The sequence below is a fragment of the Aquila chrysaetos genome, chromosome 9, assembly GCF_900496995.4.
Source record: "Aquila chrysaetos chrysaetos chromosome 9, bAquChr1.4, whole genome shotgun sequence".
NCBI classification, from domain to species: domain Eukaryota; kingdom Metazoa; phylum Chordata; class Aves; order Accipitriformes; family Accipitridae; genus Aquila; species Aquila chrysaetos.
In genome coordinates, this window is record NC_044012.1 from 39,782,581 (window position 1) to 39,794,707 (window position 12,127).

The following is a 12,127-nucleotide window of genomic DNA, read 5'->3' on the forward strand; positions in this document are numbered from 1 at the left end:
ATGTAAACAGAGATTAAGTAAGTTAATTGCATCCTTATAAAGGACCCTGCTATCAAATTGTGTTTAGAATTGCACAGAGGTCCAGGGAGAGGGCAGGGTTCCCAGTTTCACTAATGAACTTTGTTTTCAAGCCTGTGTTTTGTTATTTTTTTTTTTTTTAAACTCTTCTCTATTTCCCAGAAATGTGTTCTGCTTTTCAACCTTTAGTATTCATATCTCATGTATCTAGCATGCTGAGAGATTCCAGCTCCATGCTTCTTAACTTCCTGTCTTTGATAGTTTAACCTCTAGGCATTCACATTGCTTCGCCACCATCGGCGAGCTGTAGTTTTGTGATTCCTTGCCTATGGCTAGCCATTTCATATTGTTCTCTGCTCTTCTCAGAGTATTTGGATTTGACATTCCTGTTACTTCTAGTAAAAGGAAGTGACTAAACACCAAGGAACACAGAAGAGGTGACTCATTGTTTGACGTCAGATTGCATGAATGTTGCTGTATATTGCTAGAGAGTGCAGAGCTGCTGGAGTGCTAGTTCTTCAGCATATGTAAAGCTGTGGTCATATGCATTTCTCCTTGTTAGGGAGTTCCTGGCAGTGTCTTGAAAAGCCAGCCCCCTGACAAGAATCCCTTTGCTTTGTCTACATTCTGGCTAGAGCAGAGTTAAGTCAGCCCTGAAGAAAATCAGAAATTCACTAGTTACCTTTTAAATACTTCCATTTCTTTTAAATCGTTTTACTATCACTGACACCTTATGGCTGATCAGAGATGTCAAATTACAACCCCAAGAAAAACAAAACTTCTGTTCTCTTACAAGAACAATATTTGCAGGATGAGAATTCATGCTGCACTGTTGCAAATGAATAGGCATCAGCTTGGAGGAAGGAGGAGACTGAGGGCTAGTTCCAACTTTTGGCCTTGTCATTGAGGATACTACTGTGACAGTGGCTTCAAAAATGTAGACACTGTCCTCTGCAGCAAGTAGTCACTGTTAATCCTCACTTTGCTGTATCACGGAAGAATCACCAATGGAACTGCTTGGACTCAAAAGCAAGTTTTGTCTTTAATTTCATGTGGAAGCTGGCTATTACGAATAGTAGCTCTTAGCTGTAGTCTGACCTAAGTGTTGTTCCCTGTTGGAAATGATTTCCAGTCCATCAGGTGCTTTCAGTGAGACAGATATGTTGTCACTGCTTCTGTTGTGATTGTCAGTTCAGCACTTAACACCTTTAATCTCACTTGACTTCAAGTGTCAACATAAATATAACTGGGATAGGAATTTGCTTTTGAGTTTCTAGTGGGTCATGGGAAATGAAATTTATCATTTGTAAGCTGTGATTTGAGATGTTTCTGTGTTTATGTTCAACTCTTCTGTCATGGCATATTTGCATTTATCAGGAGATCCCATTTAACTGGCCAAACATCCATGAAGCGTGAGCTAAACATTATCTGTAGGTGCAGGGTTATGGTTGAACAGATAAAGCCTGTGTTTTTGGATAAGAGTAAGTGGTTACTCAAATCTCCCTTTTTCTTTCTTGTTGTAAGTCCCCTTTTATTTCATATTCCAGGACTCCTGCCGGGCTGTGGCTGTACTTCAATTTGTTTTTCAGAAAGGCCCTGAAAAGTTGGCTCAGTTGACTAAAGCGTCCTTCACAGGACAGGCAGCTCTTTCAGTCTCAGAAAGTTTCTTTCTCTCTGATTGTTCATTTAGAGTAGCATTCCCAAAGCCTTTATTCCAGGTCCTTGCATGGGCTCCTCCCTGGGACTTCAGGGATCAGATGCTGCAGACAGGACCGTGTTAAAGGGAGATGATTAGCAGTGGGTTTCAGTAGAAGTATTAGTGCTGCCTGCTTTGAGAGCGGCTCTTTCCCAGTAACCTTACTGCCCTGGACTCACAGGAGGTGCAGCAGTAGGTGACAGGCCTGAGAGCACAGAGTCCTCTCAAATGGTGAAGAGAGAGCGTTTCTTTCAGGTCGAATACAGCTACTTTGACAACTCCTGTTTTTCTAGAGGCTCGCCACTGTTATTCCACTGCTGGAATAACAGCAGTCTAGGTGCCCTAGGGTGAAGAGCCTGAAGGGATGCAGCACAGTGAAGATGTGGACTGCTTCTCTATAAATTCAGGCATACCCAGGAGGGTTCACAGGCACTGGAACGTGACCATTGGTGCTGACAAACTTGCCAGCACATTCCTAACAGTGAGTTTGGCCTGTTCCAACCAGCCATTTCCTCAAACAGCTCCTGGGTGTGGGTTGGAAGTTAGGGAAGTCAAGGAGCTATTCTCAAAAGGCAGATTGCTGCAGCCATCCAGTTTTAGGACAAACCAATTTACTAGCATGGACACAGCTGCTCCGTACCAGCTGACCTCTGTGTGCCCAGCTAATGTCCTAGTATAGATGTTGTCATAGAGCCCAGAACGAACCAAGTCTCAGCTCATGTTCAAGCAGGGCTTGATGCTGATGGTGTGATAGTCATTGGATCTTTTAAGTGGGTCACTCACACTTTTTCCTCATCTCCAGATCTAGAAGCTGGTCTTCTAATTGGACCTAGAGGAATCACAAGAATGCCTTTGAGGCTTGCAAAAGGAGGCATTTGAAATGCAATATTGCGGATACTAAGGCAATATTTAATTGTTAGGGATAGTTCATTGTTGGGTAATACTTAACCTGCTTTATTGTGGTGCTAAGGCTTTTGGAATTGTAACAGCATTAAAAAGCAGATAAACCCCAGGCAGTTTCCTTAATTTTCAAATAAACAATAAGTTTGTATGTATTCAGTGTTTTGCATGTAGGGGAAAAATCACTACACATTTATTGCTATGCTCTTCCTGCTGTGGTCTTCCCTGGGCATCCACTGCCAGCGGCTGTCAGAGGCAGGATACTGAGCTATGGGCTCTCAGTTTGACCCACCGGTCTGTTTTTGTGTTCTTACATAAAGATAGTCGACATCTAAGACTATTGTATAGAAAGGGTGGAAACTGAATGGAAGCAAAAGAGACACATATTCTCCAGGTGAAACAGTATATATGACGATGAAACCAGGACAGGGCCTGGTTGTCCTGTCTTTACATTTTTTAAGTTTTCTGACTATAAGCACTTTTGCTTTTACTGCTTTTATATTTTCAGAATGGCTGTTTATTTGGCCTTGAATAAACAAGTCTCCAAAACACTGTGTTGGGCAATCTTGGCTGCTAACTTGTGTGTGATGTATGTGTTTATGTGTCTGTCTGTTCAGTCTGACTGAATTTCAGTGTCAGGCAAGGAAATATAAAACGTGTACGGTCTGCAGAGAGTCTGGGCTTGGCAGGCTTCTGGAGTCCAGCACAGATCTGCCCTTGACTCTGCAGCAAGTTTCAGACCTTGAGGAGTAGGCAGAAGAGGGGAAGTCCGACTTGGCTCCGAGACTGAGAAGTGGCACCTTTTTGGCACTTGACATGAAAACAGAGGCTGACATCCAGGAACTGAGTATCACTTGCCTCTTCTTAGTCACCCCGGGTTGTGGGGAGTGGGAGTAGGCAAAGGAAGGAAAGAAAAGTGCTGATTGCCTTTTGGCAGGAGCAAAGGGCCTGCTGAGAGTTGAGTCCAGAAGTGTTTCTTTTGGACTTGGGGTACTCCTTGGTGATGGCTACCTGGCTTTGAAGGAGTAAGTTTCCTTATTCCAGGAGGTGATAGATGCTGGGCAGAGCTGCTGAAAGAAAAGATATGCCCCTGTGGCAGAGGCTTTGCCATGTCAGGAGGGAGTTACCAGGGAGAGAGTGGCCCCAGGCACCAACTGACCAAGAAGGGAGATGAAGTTTTAATAATAAGGCACTGCCCATGCTTTTAGGCAACCCAGAGGATCTCTGTAACCAATTATGGATTCCACATGGCTTGGGAATGGAATGGTTTGTGGCTACGCAGCACTCAAGAGGCTGCACCAGGGCTTGCCAGCTGGGAAGGATGCGTGTACATGATGTGGATCTCAGGAAGGAAAGCAGCATGGAGGAGGATAGATGCTGTCTGTGTGATGGGAACACCTGCAGTCACCTGATGGGAAAGCCGTGCATCTCAACCCTCTGTAATTCATCCTGGGGCCTGAAGCGACAGAAAGGTTGGTCGCTGCTGGTGTACAGCATCCAAAACACTCTGCCTGAACTAAGTACTGAAAGTGGAAGTATTGTGAAAGCTGCTGGTGCAGACAGGAAAGGCAAAGAGGGCCAGAAAGGAAGCCACGATGCAATTAGCCCCATGGCTGTGACACCTTGAGTTGGGTTTTGGTTTCTTGATTTCAAGAGAGGATGATGTGTGAGGCTGAAGGATGAAGTCCATTCCCTTTTTGTTTCAGCACCATTCTGGCTGCTAGTATGAAGCTCTGGAGATGCACACTGAGATCTTCTTTTTGTGCTCCAAGAGCTTTCAAATTAATTTAATTTTCATTAAAATAGGACACCCTGACCAGTTACTGCTGGAAGTCCTTCATTCTGTAGCAGTCTAACCCCAGATGTTTCTTCTGTGTGCATTATTTACTTAATGTCCTTTCTACACTGACCCTGGTGCACCATGTAGAAACTAGTTTGTCTTTGTTAAATGCTGCTGCTTCCATCTGCCCTTTGATATAGAGCCCAGTAGCTCTGCTTTTTATGACCAAAAAAAAAAAAAAACCCCACCAAAAAACCAAAGAACATCTCAAGGTTTTCTTGAGTCAACTTTTTTCCTCATGCCACTACCTTTCTTTTGATGACTTCTGTGAAAGTCTATGCATTACTAGCTTAGGGTTTGAATCCAGAGAAGGCTTGTGGTGAATAAAGCAGAAGTAAATTAAAGCAAAGAGATGAAATGTACTGTGGTGGTACAGCTCCTGCCACATGATTTGGAGAGGGACTATGTCCCTGTTGGGAACTTTGATTTCTTTACCCATCAGGAGCCTCACTCAGGACTGTGTTTTTTAATGTTTGCTGTTGCACTGTCCCACTTCCCAAGAGGTCTCTCACGGGATTTCCAGGAGGTGGTAGGCACCAAGCTGTATTATTTTACTGCTCTAATTATTTCTGTTTTCTGTATCTCTGCTTTTTTCCATTTGTATTACCTGTAGTTAACAGGTGTATAGGTCTTTCTCTCTCTGAAAGAATACTCAATACAGTCAGCTCAGATATTTTTGGGCATGTTCCAACATTGTTTTGGCAGTCCTGTAGTACTATGCATAGCATCCCATACAGCATTCACCAGCCTAAGTGCTGGTCGGAGTAGCCAATCCAGATTTTGGATATAAAAAAAGGGAGGAAAAAAAAGACTTGCTTATAAAAATTGTAACTGTCTAAAATATATGGCTGACAATAACTTACTTGCATTTTTCCAATTTGATAAGCTGAAAATGTCTTCCTCCAATATGGCAAGAACCTAACCAGCTGTTGTGCAAAGAAAGGTCTTAAAATTAAATATACAATGTAGAAAAGAAGGGAAGGATATGCATTAAATTCTGAAAACAGCTTATTCTCTATTGAAATAAAAATATGTAGCACTCATCCAGCTCAGCTCAGATATTCTTACACTACATATTTAACATTGACAAAGATTAATATTCCAATTCTGAATGCAGGGAAACAGGGGTTTTTTCCATTCCCATTGCTCATTCTCATGAATGAGCAAAGTTGAATTTTTGCAATTTCTACCCCATGATCCAGCTGAGTAAATTTTGGGACTAGAATATTAGCGTGTCCCTAGAGGAAAGAGTGTAAAATTTTGAAGAAAGAAAGGAGCCATTTGCAGTGATCACTGTGTGGGAAAGTGGTTAAGGATAAATAACACAACAGTTCCAAAGGGAATTGTGCAAGAGCCTGGAAACACCATTGCTTGAAAGGATTTGAACACTGGGGAATTTCCAAAGTAAAACAGCAGTGAAAGATGAGCAGAGGAAAAGAAAAGGACAGAAAACAAGCTCCAGAAGACTGAATTTCTCTGTGCATGCTGCTTCTCCACTTCCTGGTGAAGAAAGCAAACACTTTCTTGTATTCTTGCACAAGAAAAGGGTTGTTTCACACGCGCTCCCAGGGCCATTCAGAAGTCATTATAAAGCAATGCTGTTGTCCTTGGGACCGAGACAGAGCTAGGAGCCTACGTCTGTAGTTGCACAATCAGCAATGACCCTCTTTTTTTTGCACCAGAACATGGCAAGGTCTGTTTGTGGAGCTGCTTTTTCTCCTTCTGTCAGCCTCGCCATTCCTTTGCTTGTGAAGTACACGAGGATCGTAAGGGCAGTTAAGAACCTGCTCTTCCCCCCTTCCCTTGCAGAGAAACTCAGCTTGCACTGTGTTTGCTTATGTGCTGGTTCTCGTGAGATCCTTATTGACTTGCAGCACTCACACATCTGGCTTGTATTTCCAGGACTTATCCTTCCCGAAGAGCTGGAAGCGCAGCAGGGAGAGAGGGCAGCGGTGCTGAGTGCTCAGGCTGTATTTAAGCTGGTTCTCATGAGAGGGGAGACTATGGCAAGCGTGAGTGAGTATCTCTAGCAGCTTGTGGCTTCCCAGACGCGTGTCCTGATCCCTTCCTACCCTTTCTGCACCAGCTGCACATGTTCTCCCTCCCCCTTTCAGCACCAGCTGTGAAGCTGGTGGATGTCACTGGATTCCAATGACATGGTAGGAAACTGCAAAACTCCCGTGCGGATGCTGTGTGCATGCTCTTGTTTCTCAGAAAGAGCCGCAGGGATAGGCAGAGAAGGGGCCTGCTGTCTCTAGAGGAAAGTGGGACCTGTTTGGCTCTGTTTGCTCTCTGGTTGACCATTCCTGCTCATTTTGGAGAGGAGATGAAATCCAGATGCTAGTCTTGGTCTTTATTCCTGACTCAAAGATTTCAGTGTGATTAAGCACTTTGAAAGGCTCACTGTGTGCAGCAGTACAGCTCTGTCATTTACCTGGGAATCCCAGAAAAGCCTGGTCTCATTTTCTTTTCAGTTCTCATTTAGGGGATTTTTAACAAATATTTCCCCTCCTTGCTCCTCTTTCTGAGAGGATGAGATTGTTTTCAGATGGTCTCTTAAGACAAAAGTCCCTGTTGTTTCTATATACCCTTAACTAACACCAAGAACTTAAAAAAAAAAAAAAAGAAAAGAAAAAGTTGTACCAGCTGAACAAACAGCCTAACGCAGATGTAGCAGCACAGTTGCTTGGGGCTCAGTTATGTGCAGCCTGTGAAGTGTTTGCCCTCTATCTATCATCTCCTGCATGGTGTTAGCACGTAGCAGCTGGCTGTGTGAGGCAGAGCATGGACCAGGAACCCTGAGCGTGTGGGGATGGCAGGGGGTGGGAGATGGGGGGATGTTTGGTGGGGGAGAGTCTCTGCTTTGTGCAGGTGGAGTTAGGAACCAGGTTGATAGGGTCTGGAGAAGCAGGTAGAGGGCTTGGGAGAGGACACACAGCAAGTTTGTGGGTTTTGCCAGCTTTTAAGTAGTCATTTACACGTATCCCTCTTTGCCTCGAAGAACAGCCCAGCTCCAAGCCCAGATCTTTCAACCTCCCCTGGCATGGGGGTATTGAAACCAGCGGAGTTTCCAAAGCCTCTGTGTGAGGTTAAAGAGGACAGCTCAAGCTGACCTAAGGATTCACCACTGCCCAGGCAGGGAGGTCCCTCTGTATTTCCCCTCTGGGCTTGTTGCACCTCCTCTCACCAGGAATTTGACTTTTAACAGGCTCCTTTTGTTCAACTCCTCCTGAGCTCCCAGGGCTCAGCTCTCACAGCAGATCGCGGTATTTCGGGTGTGCTGCCTAAAAAAGAGGAGAATAACTTCCCTTGATATGCTGACCACACTCCTGAAGGAGTCCAGTATTTGCAGGCCAGGTTTGCAGCGTGAGCACGTTGTGGTGCACGGTCAGCCTGGCTCCTGCTGCAACCCCAGGCCCTTCACAAGAGAGCTGTGCTGAGCGTGGTGTTATTCTGCTGGGGTGCAGATCTTTGGCCTGCTCTTTACCAAACTCCATGAGGTTTCTGTCAAGTTCATCAAGGTCCCTGTGGATGATGCTCTGCTGCTCGGCCCGTCAGCCACTCCCCTTAATTTAGTCTCAGCCAGAGATTCGCTGAGAGTGCCTTTTTGTCCTCACTGTCTGCCTTTTTGACTTGCCAACTGTATTTCAACCAGCACACCTCTTTCAGAACTTCCTTCTAGGGCTTTTGGCATTAAAGAGTTCAGGATTTGGGCATGTTGCTTTCTTCAGTCTGTAAAGATCCCCGGCAAAATCACGCATCAGCTTCCTCAGCTGATGTGCTTCCCTCGTACGTTCAGAGTGGCTCGTGCTGCCTTGTGCTGTGCTCTGTGCAGACCAAGGGACCTCCAGGCTGCACAGGACCCAGCGAGCAAACCCCGCTCAGGGCAGCTTTTGACCTGAGCATGGCAGGGAACCATTATTCCACTGACTGTGGCTCACTGAGATCTTATAAAGCGTATGATGGCAGCTGTATAGGTTGTTACATATAGGTACATGTGCATTTATCTATAAATATATTATATTTAGTACTTTCATGTGAGTTAAAACCCTCCACAGATATCCTTTGGGGTCTCTACTGTAATACTTTCACCTAATTTAGCCAATAGAGAGTTCAGACAGAGTTTACTGTTAGTGTCTTTGGATGCACACAAAGCTCCCTTTTGTATTCTAGCGTCCATACTTTCAGCTGCTACAGTAATTGTACTAATGAGGTTTAGTCTTTAAGAAAACTGCTGGATTTTCTCCAGAAGAGCACTCAAGAGTTAAAGACTGAATCAGAAGGTTTCACTGTTAATCTAATCTTCAGAACAGCTGCACTGTTATAGAAATAATAAATGCTGATGCTGTGCAGTAAACTGCCTGGATATACTCATCGAATCAAGTTAATGGAGAAAAGTTTCCCTTAGGCAGTGGTCTGTGCCATGTGCCCCACTAAGTAGAGCTGTGCAAATAATTGACTTTACATATGTTGATCGAACTGTAGAATAGAGGATGTTTAGGTGTGGTTTGGACAGAGCATTTCTTTCAGGTATTACTTTGTAACCAGCAGGAAAGAAAGAAGGAGGCAGCAGTTCTGCCTTTAGCCTAGGAGAATTCAACAAAGATACAGGAGTCCCTGAGATTCTGCTGGGTCCTTTTTTTGATTTCAGTGATGTGAGAAATGGTGTGTGTCCTGTGACCGTCCTGTTCAAGTGCTTTCCATTTGTTCATGCTTGCAGCCCACAAAGAGAGATCCCTCACAGTGAGAAACTGAAGGTTAGGGTGGCTGAGGAAGATAGTGCCAGTGTTGGACTGCCGACACATGTCCTCTTGAAGTACCGCCAAGTTTCTCAGCTAGAACCAGGACAGTTGTTCCCTGGTATGCTCTGAAATTAACAGGAAAACCAAAAAGCTTTGATTCAGAAGATACTTACATGCTAATTTTAGTGGATGTCCATGAGTAATTTTAGGGCATGTTTCCCTTTTCTGATTTCAGTAACAAAAGAAGCAATTTGGTTTTCCTGAATCAGAGGAATTTATGGGCTTAACTTGCATCATGAATTCCGAGAAATAACAGAGGAAAGAGAGAGATGAATGAGAAGTTCTTCAGTATCAGAATTTCCGGTTTCTGAGTATCTGTTTTTCCAGATGTCCGAAAACTATACAAACTTGACTTTTGTGGGAGCAAACCCATGGCCCTCAATAAAGAAAACTTGTTTGTGTGCAAAGGCAAACAATGTGCAAAGGTTAGTGTTTCTGTTTCTGAAAAATTGTACTCAGACAAATGGATCATGAGCACCAACATCAATGGAACTCACAGCCATGTCTCTCAGAAGATTTGAACAGTAAATTCCCAGCATGTTCCCTATATTTTTATAATTTGATTATCATATAGAGACAACTGACATTCCTGGGTTGTAAATAAATGTGACTGGAGGAGGAGATGAGCAGTGTATGAAATACATCCAATTTCGCTTTTGGTTGCATGCTCTTGGAAACTTTCCTAGATTCTTGTCCAACAGTTTAAACTTAATTTAGAGTTGGAAGATGTAAAATGCACTTCTTCTTTGTTACAATAAGAGTTTGGTGACTGTAAACAACGCTCTGCAAGCAAACACCAGCAGAAAGAGGCATCCTCTTGAGTATGTTGCAATGTAATTTGGACAGTGTAGAGAAAAAGGCAAAGGAGGACGTTTAGGACACTGGCATGACAATGCCTCATGAGTCTGGTGTGTGTTTAGGGTTCTTTTAGTTTATATCTTTCAAAGATGAGATGAAGAGCGATAAATTGGGGGTCAATACCTGTCCTAGTTTCAGCTGGGATAGAGTTAACTGTCTTCCTAGTAGCTGGTAGGGTGCTATGTTTTGAGTTCAGTATGTGAAGAATGTTGATAACACCGATGTTTTCAGTTGCTGCTAGTAGTGTTTAGACTAATGTCAAGGATTTTTCAGCTTCTCATGCCCAGCCAGCGAGAAAGCTGGAGGGGCACAAGAAGTTGGCACAGGACACAGCCAGGGCACCTGACCCAAACTGGCCAACGCAGTATTCCATACCATGGGACGTCCCATCCAGTATAGGAACTGGGAAGGGGGGCCGGGGAATCGCCGCTTGGGGACTAGCGGGGTGCCGGTCGGCGGGTGGTGAGCAATTGCACTGCGCATCATTTGTACATTCCAATCCCTTCATTATTGCTGTTGTCATTTTATTAGTCTTATCATTATCATTATTCGTTTCTTCTTTTCTGTTCTATTAAACCGTTCTTATCTCAACTCATGGGTTTTGCTTCTTTTTCCCGCTTTTCTCCCCCATCCCACTGGGTGGGGGGGGAGTGAGTGAACGGCTGCGTGGTGCTTAGTTGCTGGCTGGGGTTAAACCACGACAATACCTTAGTCAGCTTTTCTTTGTGGAGTAGAAATGTCTGGATTTCTGTCCAACGATGTTCTTTTTCTTCCCTTCAATCAATAGAAAGCGGCACTGAAGAAAAGCAGGCATGGAGAAAACACAATGCTTGAAATGGCGTTCATGCCACAAATCTACTCTTTTGCTGCAGACAAGGCAGCAACCTTGTTTTCTTTAGTCTGGCCCTGGACTGTCATGAATCCTGCTTCAGCATAGAGGTCTCCATCTTCTCAGAAGATGGCTCCTTGATTTGCATCTCCAACTTTATTCTGCTGAATGAAAAGCATGTGTACAGCACATGTAGATGCTGGTGCTCTTTGGGATTGTCTCCTTACCTCCAGGATCCTGAGACTGGTTATGAGGGCTGCCTTTCAACCAGCAACCCGCTTGCTTTTCCTCAAACATGACTGATACCAGTCATCATCTGAAACTAGCTTCACTGTCAGAGAAGCAGGCTTTACACACGGTAGCCCGGTGTGTCAAGAAGATTTTGGAGCTTGAGGTAAAATTACATTGGCTTAGTGCAATACACTGCTGCCAAAACAAGCAAAGGTGCACGCTGTCCCCAGCAAGGCTGAAGGAGAAGCTCCTGGTGCCTCCAGAGCCCACCCTGGTCCCTTTGGTCACCAGATGATGGGATTAGACTAACTGCCCTGTGTACTCTCCCCACCAACTCAGCCCAATGGCCGAGACCCTTCAACACCTCTGCAATAACACATCTGCAATGGCAATTTCTTCCCAGCTCCTTCACTTAGTATTTAGGCTCTGCTCTTAAAATCTGAGGACTTCCATCCTTTGATGATTTTTTACCCATAAGGAAGCTGTGGTGTTCACTTCCACCTTATCAATGCCTATACCTCAGATGCTAAATAATTTTCAAATTTGGTCTCTTGGTTGAAGATTTGGAAAAAAAGGTAACAGGACCCCAACAATATAAAGGACAATTTCAAGATACTGTACCTGTTTATTAGTTAATAAACGGTAATTCTGTTAATAATTACAATTCTAATTAAAATCTCCTTGAGTATATCTTGGCCTGTAAGGGTCTTTAAGCACCTGAGCTCCTTTTCATACAGCATAAAAAGCCCTTCACGCTGGCAGCGGAGGACCAGAGAGTCCTTGCAGTGAAGTGCTATGTGTGGAGATTTATACCACGGCAAACTGCACTCCCAGACAATGATGATAAATGTGAAAGTTTTGAGAAACAAACAAACAGACAAGTAGAAGTCACGGTCCCGAGCTCCAGCATGTGAACAGCTAAGCAGCCTCTCACACGGGAGGGTCAGTGCAGA